This window comes from Schistocerca americana, chromosome 11 (genome assembly GCF_021461395.2).
Source record: "Schistocerca americana isolate TAMUIC-IGC-003095 chromosome 11, iqSchAmer2.1, whole genome shotgun sequence".
Classification (NCBI taxonomy): domain Eukaryota; kingdom Metazoa; phylum Arthropoda; class Insecta; order Orthoptera; family Acrididae; genus Schistocerca; species Schistocerca americana.
In genome coordinates this window covers 65,266,638-65,285,117 of record NC_060129.1, presented here as the reverse complement: position 1 = coordinate 65,285,117, position 18,480 = coordinate 65,266,638, and positions in this window count along the sequence as shown.

The following is an 18,480-nucleotide window of genomic DNA, read 5'->3' as shown; positions in this document are numbered from 1 at the left end:
CAATTTGAAGAGCAAAAATAAGAGACCACATTAACATAGCACTGAAAATAATATGTAGTTAATTGCAAGCGCAGCTGCGAAATACTTGGTGCAAATCTACATGCATGCCGCAACTGTTTTACTGTACAACAATGAAAGACTGCAACTACAAAGGAGATTCTCTCTACAATTACGCGCTAGCAATAAACAAAATCTACACTAATTACACAAACTACAAGACAAAATCAGAAGATTCCAGTGAGGTATCCTCGGCTAAGGGTCGACGTATGAAACGTCCCCTTAGAACAATTATACAAGACTGTGCTTAAACTGACACACAATATTTTTAGCGCAACGCAATCTGACTTTGAAAAATCCCTACAAAAGAATGGCCCTGACTAACATTAACCTATACCTTTCACAAATCACTTACCTCACCAAAAATCTTCGTTACTCGAACTATTGCAATACAGCGAGCGCCACTACTGCCAGCTAAATAAAAGATTCAAACTACGGAAGGCACTAACTACTGATAGGGATAGATGGCAAATGAAAGATTTTAATAGAGAACAAACAATGTATTTACCTTAATAGTCATAATATATATAGCAGTTCATGACATCCATTCGTACAAATGTACTGTTTCTGATGGGCACACCTCCAGATTATCCATTCTCAAAAATCCGCCATCTCACTTCCCCACATCCACCTCTGCTGGCAGCCCGCTTCCATCTGCACAACGCTACGCGCTGTTCGCATCCAGCTGCCCAACACTACAATGGCAGACAACAATGCAAACTAGCCACAGACTGCCCACAGCACAGCCAGTGATATTCATACAGAGCGCTACGTGGCGTTACCAAAAAGAAAACCTAAACAGCCTACTTACAACTGTAGCGCCTAGAACCGCTCGGCCACCCTGGGAGGCATTGAACCAGGAAAATTCGGTTGTTCCTACATGTGTTTCACGGTCATTCATGTCTCTTGCCAACTTACTAATGCTTCGAATGCAAAAATTTAACAATTATTTCGCTAATCGACTAGAAAAACCGTTAAAAACCAACTTTACTTTTGCGGTCGCTTTCTGGTCGCTTGGGGCGCTAGTATCACACCAGCTCTCAAGACGGTAAAAATATCCACAGTAATGAATGTCGCAATTGTATTAGACTGTGGCTGTAATGACACCACGACAAACGGTACGAATAAAAGAAAAACCTTATTCCCTAATACAAATCGCCAAACTACGCTAAGTCTCGATGGATGTCTACATAATCAGTTACTCCATCGAGAAACCACTTGATTTCTTATTACAGTTTGTAGATCTTGATTAATTCCGAGCGAAATGGCAGACTCAGTATATTTATGACAATTCCACGATCTTAAACCTCAATTTCACGTTTACGCATGTACGTTTCAGGTGTTTGTATACTTAAGACGAAACAGTTACGTTGACTATCGAACTTTGAGAAAGCGCAATGTACTTACCACCTCCTTTCCTCCCTTAAGACTCGCAACATGCCACGCATTGTGACAAAGCAAGGTATATTAAGCAGTACAAGTATGTACAACCCAAGAACTGGCAAACTGTTAACAGCATCATTGGATCGTCTGAAGAAAAGGTAGGTTAAAGAACCAAATGTTAGGCAGAGGCCTACATTTGTAATTTACAACGTCATAAGGGGAAAGCTGGTTGTATAGTTGCATCTCATTTGATGTTAATCTTTTCTCTTTGAGATGCTGTACCTTCAAAGTTACCGGTATACCCAATAGATGGCACTACAGTAGTCATTCTACTGCACGCAGCAGTACGTGTTGGTTACCCACGTGGTATTAACACCTGTACGCAGGTATGTCGACCTCTCTACTCTTAAACTAATTCCCCACTAAGGGGAAGGCTAAAAGAACACAAACCACTCTTTAGAGTTCAGGAGAAATAAAAGATATTTTAAATCAAATAATAACATGGCTATGAAAGCTGTTCGTTCTTTTAATGCATATCCTTTCCGAAAATAACGTCCATATAATCCCTAGTTCTATGGGTAATATATACGTTTTGACAATCCTCGCATTGAAAACTGACAGGTTTCTCGCTGTCTCCAAACGTTTGTGGAATTCAGTTCCCACACGTCTCATAGCACAAGACTTATTTCTGGCATAACAGGGAGATGATATAAGACTCACATCGCATTTAATATCCACATTTCTCAATTGTTTCACTAAATTTGTAGAAACTGTCTGTTCACCTAAATGCAGAATATTCGCCAATACGCCACTAAATGTACAACAGAAAACGCTGTTTCTTCTTTTCACTTGCAGTCATCCTCCTCCACCAGAGGAACTCTTCAGAGAATAAAAAGAAACAACATCTGAAGATTGCAGAAGACTAGTAGCGTTCAGTGGAATGCAAATGAACTTTATGATGTTTTCCTCATACGGCTCCGAAGTTGTCATTGAGATGTGACAAGAGAGATTATCTTCAATAATTACTCTCCTTCCTTCTCTCTTTAAGGCAAACAGGAGGGAGTGAGTTTGAAACCAATTGCCAAACAACTGTGTTCTAGCCAGCCGATCTGCAGTGTTCATTTGCATTCCAGGAGGTGACTGTAAATCCAGTCAGGCCATTTTGGCTTTTCTTTTTAAGTAAGATAAGGGAGAAGGAATTCTCCTGTGCATTCCCAAATAACATGAGAGGTTTTCTCAGGACGTCGGCATGTCTAGCAAAACAAGAGCTTTCTTTTGCTGGTATGTCTTGAAACTTAGTTTTATCAAAACTGAAGATATTTCACAGGGACGCCTTCAACCTCAGCTTGGTATTTCCCTAAAAAGTTATACATTCCCATTTACATTAGCAGAATTCCTTGAAATATTGACTGTAAATATGTGAGACAGTTCAGAATTTGTCTCTCTAAAAATGCCTTTCCCCATTCCCATCCAAGCATATTACACTGAACAACAAATTTGAAGTAGAAGCGTGTAAGTTGCATGATTTTCAGTTAGTTATGTTTCTTTCAATATAAAATGATACAAATGCATCATCTTCATAAATATTTAGCTCTAGTTTTTGAAAAAGTAATCTACATTTTTGTATAAATAACTCACTAACTAAGTATGTATTCATGTTCCAAGATTCAGCATAACAAATTTTAACTGAATAATTACTTGAATTATGTTATGTGTTATGCATTGTTGAATTTCAGTGCCATTCTGGGAGTACAAAAGTAACATAATAAGGAAAAATGAAGATGATATTACATGACTGAAAATACTTTGTAAGTGTACATTGTACCAGAACTATGTAAAGCACAAAAGAAAATATATAAAGTAACTGGCCACAAAGATATATAAAGGATTAGAAATGTTAAATGTCCATGTGTATAGTATATACAATTACATATTTTGTTCGGAGATAAATACAGAAGATGACCGTTTTCGCTTGACTTTACGTTTATACACAAACTAGGGAACATCCCTTATGACAGTCCAGCAGTAATCTGCTAAAATAGTAGGGCTCCACTTTCTGGCATACCTCTTCTCAAATGTGGCAGTATCTTGAAGGAATCGCTCCCCATGTTCATCACTTACTGCACCACAATCTTTGGGGAAGAAGTCAAGATGACTACGTAAGAAATGCATTTTCAGTGACATGTATGGACCTAGTTTTTCATAAGATGACAACATGTTATCTATGATCTCCTTGTAATTTATTGTGCATTTGTTCCATAAGAACTGTTAATAGATTGCCTTAAAACATTCCCATGTGTGCTTCTCATCACCTTGTATGATTCTATCAAAAGTATGGTCTCCAAAAAGATCTTGAATCTGTTGGCCTACAAAGGTAGCCTTCTTTACTTTGGCATCACTTAAGTAAGGGAATTTTTGCCTTAAATACTTAAATGCGTCACCATCTTTGTTCATCCCTTAACAAAGTTTTTCATGAGACCCAACTTGATGTGCAAGGGCGGGAGCAGAATCTTTTAGGGTCTACTAGAGGTTCACTCTCTTTTGCAAAGCAAATGTCACTTCTCCCCACACACAGAAAAATGTGTCAGCACTGTTAACACAAACTCGTGGCATTTTTGTTCACTTCAGTAGAAGTCACCTTGAACAGTTGGTAGTTAATCTGGAAACAAATGAGCAAAAACTATTACATGCATTCATAAAGTCTATGAAGTTGAAGATGAGGGAGACAAAAAGATCATTAAAACGTATATCAAAATGTTTATAGCTAAAATATTGCACAGGTAATGGCAGGGACAATAATATAATGCGTTGTTACCAGTAATTATGACTTTAACAAACCAATATAATATTTGGGTTTAAATTTAACATAAAAATCCATATATAATAATCTCACCATAATTCAACAGTGTAAAATGAAAACTAGAGCTAATTCTGAATTGTCTTTGTGATATTCGCGATAAGTACATTAGAACTGATAGGAATCGGCTATTTTCATTCGATTTACATTTTCATTGTTGCACAATGTTATCAGCAAGGCAGTCTACTTTCCTTTTATAGGTAACAAGTTATGATTTAACCATGCACCTCAATTCAAAGACTGATATTGAGAGACCCACATCACTGACACAGATACTGTCTTTTACAAAAGATCTTTCTCCAGTCCCGGTAAGAACTGTGGGCCTTCCACCTTTCCCATTATTCTTGTTTCTCAATTTGTTCACAATGTTTCTTGTCTTGGAATGTCACACTTCCCTGCAGCTCTCGCAAATTCGTAAAGAAGTAATTTCTTTTAATATCTTCTTGATTTTTGTTCGAATAACAAGTTTTGTGTCATATCCCTGATTACCTGGGTATGGACGTTTCTGTCATCCAGTGGTCTGTAGAAGAAAAACATAGTAAGCCTACTGATTTATATTCGTGGCTAATTGGAGGCTTAGAATGAATATTTAAGCTTATTTAGAACTGAACCTATAGTACTTTTGAAGGAAGAATATAGAACAATCCTGTTTTCTTTTGCGTAAGTTTCTACTGTTGTTCTCGGTAGCTGTGCTGACTCCAGAACTGGCTGAAAGATGTTGGTTCTACTAATAGTCTAAAGCGATACTGTGGTCGACACCAGAGGTAGGTTTAAAATACTTTAATTACCCTCACAGTGTAAAGTATTCACCGATAAGGCCAGATTTGGGTCTCACATGTAGTTCGAATCAAAGAAAATCTACTACACTGATTCATAGATTGTTAAATTGTCCTAGTTTTAGTAATCACACTACACAGCCCAGCAACTGAAAGCGATTCACATGTAACAAAAATTTTACGTATCAGTAATCCATGACATTGCTCTCATACACATTTAAGGAACTCTAAACCATTGAGATAATGTACAAAAGTAATCAAGTCCGACAACACTGCCCTGCTAAGAGGCCATTGTTCATGGGAGTGAATAATAAGTTCTCACTCGGAATTAATAACGAATTACTGTCCGAAAAGTCACGACTGAAGGAATCGTACAGCACACAATATATGTGAATATTTCAGAATGTTAGTTATCAGACTACAGCACACAGCTCATGACAAGAGATACAGCTGTTGCTCCATTTACCCTCAGCCGCAGACTGCCTTACCTCAGATGTACTAGGTCTGTATATAGTTTCGCCTATGAACAATATGTTCTACGCTACTCATTATTGATAGCAGCCATCTTGCATAAAATATTTTATAACCCTCCAAATACTGAGCTTTATAATTTGTTACATAGTCAACAAATGCTGCATATCAAATGGAACATAAAAATTTACTAGTAAAATTATAGAGTCCAAGTTCAGAATCTATCAGTAATTTCGACATAATTTGTAACAGTAGTTAGCTTTAATAATAATTGATTAAGAAGATAATTAGTTTCAGACAATTTTAGATACCTTGTGGAATTGTTGAAATAGGTGCTCTCAAATGATATTCGTTAACATGCTGAAATAGGTTTCCTACCACATGCTAAATTTGTATGGTCGTATTGTATGAACTTTTTCAATTAACAATAATTCACAATGAACAAAGTTTCTGAGTTAACTAATTAGATAACTGCAACGGTATTAGTAAGTAGTGTGTAATGAGGATGAAACTCAGTAGGGCTAAGCTTATTTAAGAATCTGAAATCACTATGAACTCCCTGTGTACTAGGTACAGTATCATATTGTAATTATGACAGTTATCATTACTATAGTTACTTTCGAAAATTTATCTGGGTTGAATAACATTGAAGGTGAGCCTGGATTCTGAACTTGCTACGTCTCAAGTGACATCAGAAATTGTGCAACTGTCTACCAGAAGTTTTTTTTTTATAATTGGGATAAGAATTTTCCAATCCTTACATGCATAAGTAGTATAGTAGTATTGACAGGGTCCATCATCAAAATCAGATAATTCACGCTAAAGCGAGTCACTTTCTCAATTTTATTGTAGTAGTAGCTTGATTTATTATTACAGTTTCAATTTAGTAAACGTTTTACTATAGTAGTGGCAACCTTTCACCGGCGGAATGTTTCTCTAAAACGAGCATGAACTTGCAACTAGCTGTATCGCAGCGTTAATTTCGATACAGTAACTAATCGTTTGAAATAACATTTCACCACAGTAAACTGAAAGAATTATTTGACTGCTTGAAAATGAAACATTACGAAGGAGGTCACTGCACTGAAATATCTGCCTGTAGTGCTGTCTTCACAGCCAATTTGGTAACACTCGTTTCGCACAACTTCCCGCAAACGTGACGTCACTTTCACGCCACACGCAAAAGTCGACGACCGCGAATTTCGTCAGCGCTCGATACGGGCCTCTCACAGGACTTCATGTGCACATACGGAATATTTACAAAAACACGTCAGCTTTGAAATGATTTATTATAGTCATTGCAATACTAAGACCCATATAACGATTATCGGCAGTTAATGTCTACATATAGGAGTGCTCTTTGAGGAGTGAGTTGTTATCGTCAATCATTTTCAAGTCAAACAAGAACGTTTTTATAATTAGCTGTTTGAAGGTCACAGGGCGTTGAAAATTTATCGCAAACTCGTTGCCATTGTGTCTGAGATGATATACAAAATTTTATTGCTTGTTAAGAAAAATGCTGAGAGTGAAACCGACATACATCACAGCCTGAAAATTACCCTACAAGAGTATCTGTGATAGAGATAGTTTTAGTAAAAATTAGAAGACAGGATGAAGTAATTACTCTGATGACCTTATGTTTAATTACTTTGACAATAATGTAGTTCACTGAGACATAAATGACTCACCAAAGATCATATCGATATTGTCGCTGGGATTAGTTAAATTTTAAACCCTCATGTAACCAAGTTTTAAACAACATATGAAAAAATAATATATATGCCTAGTTTTATGAACTTTCAGTCCTAAAAGTGCAGTTACGCATATTGAGGAGAGAAAACTAGGAATGAGGGGAAAATGACAAAAGTAAATGTTTGTTAACCTGTGAGAAAATTTATTCCAAACTAATACACAGTTGAATATTTTCTTATCTTGCTGTTATTACCATTATGGCTCTCGTTAAATGTTTAAACATAATTATTGAAAAAAATATACACGGTACTTTTGTTACACACTGATTAATTCTGTGGTCTGTCTAATCTACCTTACTACAAGAAAACTCCCTTAGGTAGAAGTCTTCTCTTTTAATTACAAGAACAGTAAATATCTCTGCGAAGAGCATCTAAAATGGCTCCTAGCACTATGGGACTTAACAACTGAGGTCATCAGTCCCCTAGAACTTAGAACTAGTTAAACCTAACTAAGGACATCACACAAATCCATATCCGAGGCAGGATTCGAACCTGCGACTTTAGCGGTCGCGCGGTTCTAGACTGAAGTGCCTAGAACCGCTCGGTCACAACGGCCGGCGGGAAGAGCATCTCATAAAGCTGTGTTCATGTTCTCTAGATGCCATGATTTTAACAACAAAATAAGTAAAAATAACAACATTAATGACCCATTATTAGGACACCACGACACAAATCTGTTCACCTTTCTTATGTGTTCATCATTTTCTATTGCTAAAAGTCTTTTATCTAGCACTAATTACGTTTTAGATGTCTCACATCTCAGCTTCTTAAGAAAGGATCTGGCATAGAACCCTGACAAGTATGTGAAAATAGTCAAGTATTCCTGAGCAGACTGAATTTGTTCCTCACTGAGATCCATTTCACTGTCAAAATTGGTGGGGGTGGAGGTAAGGCCACATCAACTACACAGTCAGTTTAAAAAGAATCTGAATTTGTTCCAACTTCTTCAAGTGCACATGTCGGAATTTTCAAGGGCAGCCAGGTCTGAATTCTTAGCTTTAATTTGAATATCAAATCCCTGTCTCCAGAAACCAAACGTTAAGATCCTGCCATTGTTCGATGTTTTCCAAATCTCGCTTCTAGAGTAGCTATCTGAACCTTTCCTGGCACTTCCTCACTACAATACTTGGTCATTTCTAGACTGTGAATGGTATCTGATATGGCCAAATGTGTGTTACTGGATAATCCAAATGTGCAATCAGGACAACATGTCTGTATATCCAACCACGATAAAAATCTTTCTAAATATCTGATATTTTTGTCACTTTTGCTAGAAAGTAGTTACTGAAGAGCATTATTGAAATGGCTATCTCTACCAGGTGAGGTAAAATTTAAAATCTTCCACCATGTGTAAATTAATTTTGATGAGTTTAGCAGTACTCTCAAAACTTAGTAAGATGATGTCCCCTGAAGGCTATGAAACCTTGAACAGTCATCTCATTGAAACTACACTCCTGGAAATGGAAAAAAGAACACATTGACACCGGTGTGTCAGACCCACCATACTTGCTCCGGACACCGCGAGAGGGCTGTACAAGCAATGATCACACGCAAGGCACAGCGGACACACCAGGAACCGCGGTGTTGGCCGTCAAATGGCGCTAGCTGCGCGCATTTGTGCACCGCCGCCGTCAGTGTCAGCCAGTTTGCCGTGGCATACGGAGCTCCATCGCAGTCTTTAACACTGGTAGCATGCCGCGACAGCGTGGACGTGAACCGTATGTGCAGTTGACGGACTTTGAGCGAGGGCGTATAGTGGGCATGCGGGAGGCCGGGTCGACGTACCGCCGAATTGCTCAACACGTGGGGCGTGAGGTCTCCACAGTACATCGATGTTGTCGCCAGTGGTCGGCGGAAGGTGCACGTGCCCGTCGACCAGGGACCGGACCGCAGCGACGCACGGATGCACGCCAAGACCGTAGGATCCTACGCAGTGCCGTAGGGGACCGCACCGCCACTTCCCAGCAAATTAAGGACACTGTTGCTCCTGGGGTATCGGCGAGGACCATTCGCAACCGTCTCCATGAAGCTGGGCTACGGTCCCGCACACCATTAGGCCGTCTTCCGCTCACGCCCCAACATCGTGCAGCCCGCCTCCAGTGGTGTCGCGACAGGCGTGAATGGAGGGACGAATGGAGACGTGTCGCCTTCAGCGATGAGAGTCGCTTCTGCCTTGGTGCCAATGATGGTCGTATGCGTGTTTGGCGCCGTGCAGGTGAGCGCCACAATCAGGACTGCATACGACCGAGGCACACAGGGCCAACACCCGGCATCATGGTGTGGGGAGCGATCTCCTACACTGGCCGTACACCACTTGTGATCGTCGAGGGGACACTGAATAGTGCACGGTACATCCAAACCGTCATCGAACCCATCGTTCTACCATTCCTAGACCGGCAAGGGAACTTGCTGTTCCAACAGGACAATGCACGTCCGCATGTATCCCGTGCCACCCAACGTGCTCTAGAAGGTGTAAGTCAACTACCCTGGCCAGCAAGATCTCCGGATCTGTCCCCCATTGAGCATGTTTGGGACTGGATGAAGCGTCGTCTCACGCGGTCTGCACGTCCAGCACGAACGCTGGTCCAACTGAGGTGCCAGGTGGAAATGGCATTTCAAGTCGTTCCACAGGACTACATCCAGGATCTCTGCGATCGTCTCCATTGGAGAATAGCAGCCTGCATTGCTGCGAAACGTGGATATACACTGTACTAGTGCCGACATTGTGCATGCTCTGTTGCCTGTGTCTATGTGCCTGTGGTTCTGTCAGTGTGATCATGTGATGTATCTGACCCCAGGAATGTGTCAATAAAGTTTGCCCTTCCTGGGACAATGAATTCACGGTGTTCTTATTTCAATTTCCAGGAGTGTATTAAGCACAGGTTTGACATTTGGTCGCTCTAGGTGGCTTTCATAAAGATACTTTAAGTTGATTGGCAGATTTTATTATCTGTATACACCCTGCACCATGTAGCTTTTAAACTGCAGAGAACGTGGCCATAACCAGTTGTATACTTTTTCAATCTGTTTAACACTGTAGTTACTTTATTGCCTCATCGGTATCTTTTTTGTCGATTCAGTTGTTTCTGACACATTTTAATATGCGAAAAATATAAAAATTTAAGAGGGGTTGTGATTCATCACAGTGGTGTTTGTAAACTATTGACAGTTGAGGAAAGGAAGCAGAGAATGATGTGGCCCCTTCAATTGAATTCTCGTCACTAACAACACAAGCTAATTATAACTAATTGCATGTAGTCTAGAAATTATTTTCTTAATTAGAGTGAAGAGTTCTTCACCATTTATGTTTCTCACTGTAGGGATAAAAACCTGAGGACTAGTTGCCGCATTTTTAGAACTGAATCAGTTTCCAAAACCTCCTGTGAAGTCCAAATAAGGCGTATTGTTAATTTCGTCAACTATTAGTGAAACAACATGATTTCATTCACAAAGGATCCGGAGCTTCTATTTTGTATACAATAGAAAATTGTCACCTAGCTGCTCACCTGCTGGGTGCGTTTCAAAATGAGGAGAGATATTATGCAGTGTATTAGGATGTGGTAGCACAAGACAGTGTCTGCTTCTTTTAAACTTGTAGTGATACTGAAAATAAAATACTACAAAACATAATACAATCTAGGAAGTATCTATAATGTTTCTTTTGCACACCCATTTAATTCAGTTGCTCACAAATATAATTAAGGTAGCTACTTTCAGTTTCTTCAAAAAATTACCATATTTTTTTCAAGTAAATTGTTATGAGTAGCAAGTGGTCTGTTGTGAATTACCATTGTTCTTTCTGGTAAAGTTTTCCAAGTTATCAATAACATCAAGTAAGTCCTCCAAATGGTTAATTGTTAATGGGAACTTCCTTGTACCAAGTTTTGTGGTTTCACTTCTACCAACTGCATACTCTGGTCAGTATTTATCACAAAAGAACGCAAAAGTGTAGGAATATCTGTCGCTTCTATTAGAACAAAACCAATAGCACCATCTGACTTTATAATATCCTAATTTTAGGTCAGCTTCATGCCCTCCGAGTACTTAAGATAGCCATTCATATTCGCTTTTGTCCGCCGCTCGTGGTCTCGCGGTAGCGTTCTCGCTTCCCGGGCACGGGGTCCCTGGTTTGATTCCCGGCGGGGTCAGGGATTTTCACCTGCCTCGAGATGACTGGGTGTTTGTGTTGTCCTCATCATTTCATCGTTATCCAGGAACGTGGCGCAATTGGACTGAGCAAATGTTGGGAAATTGTACGGGCGCTGATAACCACGCAGTTGAGCGCCCCACAAACCAAACATCATCATCACATATTCGCTTTTGACTTTAAGGCTGAGGCATTTACTTTACTGCAACTTGATCCTGCAGTCGGCACTCGTGCTTTACATTTTCATTAGCAGAAAGGCTGTCATTCTATGAAGATCAGCAATAATTATATTTGTCGGGACGGGTACTGTCTCAGCGTTAAGAGATAACACAGGAATTAGAAATATTTATGTCTTACTGTGCGGAAAGAGAGTAACAGATATCGACAGCAGGACTGCAGTCAGATGGTGCGGCAGAAGCCGATGGAGTTTTCCGTCCTGATATTCCATTTTTACTCAAATTTGACGCAGCAGAAATACCGTGAACGTGAGTGTCCGAAATTCCGTTCGCGGTTGCAACAAAATTGTAACCCGAAGCTGTTTTCGTGGCACTCTTTTTTGTTACATGTCATCTTAGTTGTTCCGTTATCTGATATTGACGAACTGAGAACTAGTGAGTTGGGGTGAAATGCAGTCACAATGACTTCTGACCTATGGCAGGACACTCGGAGAGTGGAGCCAGTCTGGTGTCGATGTTGGTTACGAAACACTACTGCGTCCCGTCATAGCACGAAACTCAAGTGTGTGGGTCCCATACCAGACAGCACCGATAGCGGCTACTGAACGTATACAGAGAAGGGCATCAGAAATTGTCACAGGTGTGGCTGACCCATGGGAGAGAGTCACGCAGGTGTTGAGACAACTCAGCCGGCAGACGCTTGAAGACAGCCTCAAGTTACCCCACGAGAGGCCAAATATGATATTTCGCAAGGCGATTATTAAGGGGGTATGTAACGAAAAAGTAAACATTTATTTAAAACATCATTTCAGCCGTATTTATTAATGTACAAACCTAAAATTTACATGTGTAAAGCAAAAGAGCTTTGTTTTAACGGAAAAATATAATAAATATGTAAAATTAATATTTTGACAGAAATTGAATTTTATTTTTTTATTCTTCATAAAAAGCCATAACTCAAATTCTAATCAAGCAATTAATCTGAAAATTTTATTGTCATGTCCTGAGAAAATTATAAGACAGTTATTACAGCTATTAATTTATGGTATAAACGTTATTATTAACATTGTTTTTAATTTTGCGCATCGAAAATTACCTTTTTTTGCTACAATCCAAAAATGAGAATATAATTGCAGGATCTCGTATTTTTTAGTTCCAAGGAGACAACAACACGTTGCGCACAGTTCCTGAAAATTTCATAGCATTAGCGTGTATACCTTTTGAGTAAAGGCTTCTGATGACGTAGAAAATGAGGTTCGACTATTTTCTTCTCATATATCTACATGTGATAAGCTTACCTCAGTTTTAAAATCCTCCATACTGATACTCCTCATACTCCAGGTTTCTCTTGTCTCCTCCTCGAATCTGCCTGGTCTATATTTGCCAGTAAGACACTGATCTGTTAGCTTTCTTGACCATGCGCTCGTCGATGGTGTAAAATGCTTTTGTTGTAAACGTTCCTGGATCCAAACCAACTCTCTTCAGTACTTCAATTCTGAGATTATTTCCGTTATTGTAACATAAAACTGCATCATAGACACTTATTTTTAGTATTTCAAGTCTGCAGAATGTCCTATTTGAGCATCCAATCCAAATTAAGTTAGTGAGGCTTTCATTTGAATTTTGTGTCTTTCCATGAAGACACTTCCCCAATAAACCAGGGTTTGCAAGAAATCTGGATGTGGGCATCATTGCATTCATAACTGGTTCTGGTAGTGAGTGTTTGTAGAGGGACTTTGATTTTTGCCGCGCTGCACTCGTTCGCTCAGACATAAATTACACCGTCACAGTGGTATGAGCGCTCGACGGCAGAGAAGATAAGAATATGAAGGTACAAGAAATTGTAACTACTTTTGTTTTGCTACCCGCTTTTGTCTTTGAGAGCGGAAGCTTAACTTACTTATTAGCTATTCTTGGTCGGATTAAGACGAAAAAACTCATTGATGTGCAGACGTATTGTGGAAGTTGGTATGAAATTCGGAGGAGGGAAGTAGCAACGTAAAATAATTTGCATTCAGTATCAAGATGATTTTGATTTGTATAAATTAGTGATTCCTGGACGATTGCAAGATTTTGGAGCAGCCAATACTTTTCACGCAGAAATGAAGTAGGAGATTTTTGAAGACCTGGACGCCGCATGAGAGAAGACATGTTAACATGCTAAAGGATTAACTCTTATCTACGCCCTTTCCTCCTGTTAGTCACATTTTGTTATTCTCTGTTCTCCTGCAAATAATTTTTGTAGTGGAAATTGTTTGACTTTTGCTCAGGAACGCCACAAGGACCACCCCAACAATAGCTTTTCCGAATCAGGAAGTCTGGTAACTTTTCTGTAATGCGAAGTATGATTTGCATTTCATTCTTTCCCTTTTTCACGGCCATTAACGATTTTAAAAACACCTTTTTATTCACCATTTCTTCCCATATTTTCACCCCTTTCTTTTCTTTTCTTCTCATTTCCTTTTTTTTATTAACCACTACATGTTTATGTGAATACATCTCGTTGCTGTTGTTGAACTTACACCAATCGTCTTTCGTATACAGAGTGTGCATTCGTGTTTGGTCACTGGATAGTTTGTGGAAAGAAATTGCCCACACTGCGCGCCACATTGCCTCTAAATTATGTGTGTCTTTTCTGATAGCTCTCCCATAATATAACTGTAGAGAATCAATTTTTTTCAGAGTAACCATGCCTTTTCCCCATAGTGGTTTTCCATCCTCAAGTACTTCACCTTTCTTCTCTTCCAGCAAGCGACGAAACCTACCACCAAGCCTCTTTTGGATGTGGTCATCACATTCCAACATTTCTATTGTTGTATTGTACAGCTTTATATCTGTTACAGCTGTGAAAGTAAAGAAGTAGCCATCAGGAAGGTATTTAGTGTATCTAACACCATACTCCTTCTCAGATCTGGAGAACAGCCTCACAACTGCAGCAGTCTCCATGCCCCACTTGAGCCACAATAACTTTAGAGCATGCTACTGCATTCTTTTCGTGCCACAGTTTCTCACTTTCGTTGTTGGATATTTTCTTTGTTGCACACTGATGGCAGCATTTAAACGTAATTTCTACATCTAAAAGTGTACCTGAGTCAATAGCAAGAACAGATGCAACTCCATGTTGTAACCATGTGCATCCAGCTCACATCTACAAACACACACTGGTCATTAATATTTGTTGGAGATTCACTGTCATGAATATCTACTCAAGGATCTCTCTGGATTGTTTCCAACAGTGCCTGCACTGCTTTGTTCATAGAAACTGTAGCAGTATGACATACAACATCGGACATTTCTTTATTTAATTTTCGCGCCTTGCACAAGGGGGAGGCATGTTCAGAAAACCACACAATAAATTACCTCCTTCCCTGTCCTGTCCAATGCATATCAGAGCATATGCTAACCTAAAATTGCTTTCATAGGAACCAGTGTCAGTTTTCTTGGAGGAGGAAAATGAAAATTCATATCCACACGAATTACAAATTAATTTAAAGTCACAGGCTATTCCCACTCTTCTTTCTTCAGCAACAATCATGCATTGCGCATTTTTACAACAAACACACCAACATGGAAACTTTAAAGCCTGGCATAGAAGCTCTAAATCAATAAGCCTGAATCCAGTAGAATCCATATCAACATCATTCACGCACCTGTACAATTCTCTTGTCCCAAGTTCCGATGCTGAAGCTGAGAGCTTATATTCTTCATAACGCGCTGCTTCCTCTTTTTTGTTGGTAAACCGATTCCCATTAAATATCCGACTCCCATACACAGTTTTTCCACCACCGTTGTGCATAAATCTTTACTTCCATGTAAAGGTTTGCAAATTCAACCGTCCACCTAGTACTGTCGAAACGTAAACAAACCACTGCAATAAAGCTTTCAGGCAAAGATGTAGATGTCAGTCAGAGATATACACTCCTGGAAATTGAAATAAGAACACCGTGAATTCATTGTCCCAGGATGGGGAAACTTTATTGACACATTCTTGGGGTCAGATACATCACATGATCACACTGACAGAACCACAGGCACATAGACACAGGCAACAGAGCATGCACAATGTCGGCACTAGTACAGTGTATATCCACCTTTGGCAGCAATGCAGGCTGCTATTCTCCCATGGAGACGATCGTAGAGATGCTGGATGTAGTCCTGTGGAACGGCTTGCCATGCCATTTCCACCTGGCGCCTCAGTTGGACCAGCGTTCGTGCTGGACGTGCAGACCGCGTGAGACGACGCTTCATCCAGTCTCAAACATGCTCAATGGGGGACAGATCCGGAGATATTGCTGGCCAGGGTAGTTGACTTACACCTTCTAGAGCACGTTGGGTGGCACGGGATACATGCGGACGTGCATTGTCCTGTTGGAACAGCAAGTTCCCTTGCCGGTCTAGGAATGGTAGAACGATGGGTTCGATGACGGTTTGGATGTACCGTGCACTATTCAGTGTCCCCTCGACGATCACCAGTGGTGTACGGCCAGTGCAGGAGATCGCTCCCCACACCATGATGCCGGGTGTTGGCCCTGTGTGCCTCGGTCGTATGCAGTCCTGATTGTGACGCTCACCTGCACGGCGCCAAACACGCATACGACCATCATTGGCACCAAGGCAGAAGCGACTCTCATCGCTGAAGACGACACGTCTCCATTCGTCCCTCCATTCACGCCTGTCGCGACACCACTGGAGGCGGGCTGCACGATGTTGGGGCGTGAGCGGAAGACGGCCTAACGGTGTGCGGGACCGTAGCCCAGCTTCATGGAGACGGTTGCGAATGGTCCTCGCCGATACCCCAGGAGCAACAGTGTCCCTAATTTGCTGGGAAGTGGCGGTGCGGTCCCCTACGGCACTGCATAGGATCCTACGGTCTTGGCGTGCATCCGTGCGTCGCTGCGGTCCGGTCCCAGGTCGACGGGCACGTGCACCTTCCGCCGACCACTGGCGACAACATCGATGTACTGTGGAGACCTCACGCCCCACGTGTTGAGCAATTCGGCGGTACGTCCACCCGGCCTCCCGTATGCCCACTATACGCCCTCGCTCAAAGTCCGTCAACTGCACATACGGTTCACGTCCACGCTGTCGCGGCATGCTACCAGTGTTAAAGACTGCGATGGAGCTCCGTATGCCACGGCAAACTGGCTGACACTGACGGCGGCGGTGCACAAATGCTGCGCAGCTAGCGCCATTCGACGGCCAACACCGCGGTTCCTGGTGTGTCCGCTGTGCCGTGCGTGTGATCATTGCTTGTACAGCCCTCTCGCAGTGTCCGGAGCAAGTATGGTGGGTCTGACACACCGGTGTCAATGTGTTCTTTTTTCCATTTCGAGGAGTGTAGATGTGAGCCTAAAATATCGAAAGAAAATAGCCTTCACAATGAAAAGAATTCCGCTGAAACAAGCAGTTTCCCAAATCTCAGAAAATGCGGGTGTGGCTGCCAGTTCAGAGTTACTCAGTTTAACAGTTTAAAGGCCTTTTTAAAGCTGCTATCGTGATAAAATTCACACACAAAATAAATTAAACTGCGAATATCAAGAAAATGATATTTTTGGAAAATCACTTTTGGGCGAAAATCCACTACATTTCCCCTGAAGCAAGGAGCGCAGAGGCGCTCTCCAGCCACTACTCGTCGCTGCCGTAAGGAGGCTGAAGGCAGAGTCAGGCCGGCCACAGCACGGAGACGTCTCAGCACTCGCCCTTAACGAACTCCGTTCGAGAACGGAACGGGAAAGAATTGCAAACCTTGTTTCAGTGCTAAGTACCCTCTACCATGCACTTCATAGTGGTTTGATGAAATCGTTACAGGAATAGAAAGCTGGCCAAAGCCGGAGATAAATTCTGCCGAAATTTTTACAGAGGCGCAAACCGTGTTTAGAAAGTACAGATTAAGTAAAGTAGGTGGTGTTTTGTTTGTGTCTGTTGGCAGTAGTTTATCTTGTAGTGAAGCTGAAATAGATAGTTCCAGCGAATTACAGTGGGCAGAGGTTATACTCAACATCTGTACCAAAATAATAATTCACTGCTTCTACCGACCTCCGACTCAAATGATATAATAGCTGAACGCTTCAAAGAAAACTTGACTCACATTACAAATTAGTACCCCACTCATACAGTTATAATTGGTGGAGATTTCAATCTACCCTCGATTTGTTAGTGAAAATACATGTTGAAAACCGGTGGTAGACAGAAAACATCTTCAGAAATTGTACTAAATGCTTCCTCAGATAATTACTTTGAACAATTAGTTGATGAGCCCACACGAATTGTAAATGGTTGCGAAAACACACTTGACCTCTTAGCCACAAATAATCCTGATCTAATAGAGAGGGTCATGAAGGATACAGGGATTAGTGAACACAAGGTCATTGTAACGAGGCTCAGAACCGTATCAACCGAAAATCTCTAAAAATAAACGCAGATAAAATTCGCTTGATGCTTTCTTAATAGAGAGTCTCCATTCCTCGCAAGCTAATTTCGTAAGTGTAGACCAGATATGGCTCAAATTCAAAGATACACTGTCGACAGCAGTAGATAGATTCATACCGCATAAGTTAATAAGACACGGGACTGATCCACCATGGTACACAAAACTCGTCAGAACGCTGCTGCAGAAGCAACGAAAAAAGCATGCCAATTCAGAAGAATGCAAAATCCCCGAGAGTGGCTAAGTTTCACGGAAGCTCCAAATTTACTGCGGACGTCATGTGAGATGCCTTTAATAGTTTCCACAGAGAAATATTGCCTCAAAACATGGTAGAAAACCCAAAGAGACTCTGGTCGTATGTAAAGTACACCAGTGGCAAAAAACAGTCAATACCGTCACTGCGCGATAGCGATGGAAATGTTACCGATGATGGTG